A 235-nucleotide genomic window follows, 5' to 3' on the forward strand; every position below is an offset into this window, starting at 1 on the left:
TCCGTGCCTGCAGCACAGCCGGGCTCCCGCCCCACAGCTCCCGGGGCAGCCCCACGGCGCAGCCCCCGATGGCGCAGCCCCCCACAGCACTGGGGTGCTCCCAGTGCAGCCCCCCATGGCACCGGGATGCTCCCAGCGCAGCCCCCCCAACTGGGGGGATACATCCCCACTGCAGGACTGAGGAGCTGCGTGAGGACCCCCGAGAGTGGGGAGCAGCGTGGGGGGGGGGACACAC

The sequence above is a fragment of the Corvus brachyrhynchos genome, unplaced genomic scaffold, assembly GCF_000691975.1.
Source record: "Corvus brachyrhynchos isolate BGI_N302 unplaced genomic scaffold, ASM69197v1 scaffold30, whole genome shotgun sequence".
Lineage (NCBI taxonomy): Eukaryota > Metazoa > Chordata > Aves > Passeriformes > Corvidae > Corvus > Corvus brachyrhynchos.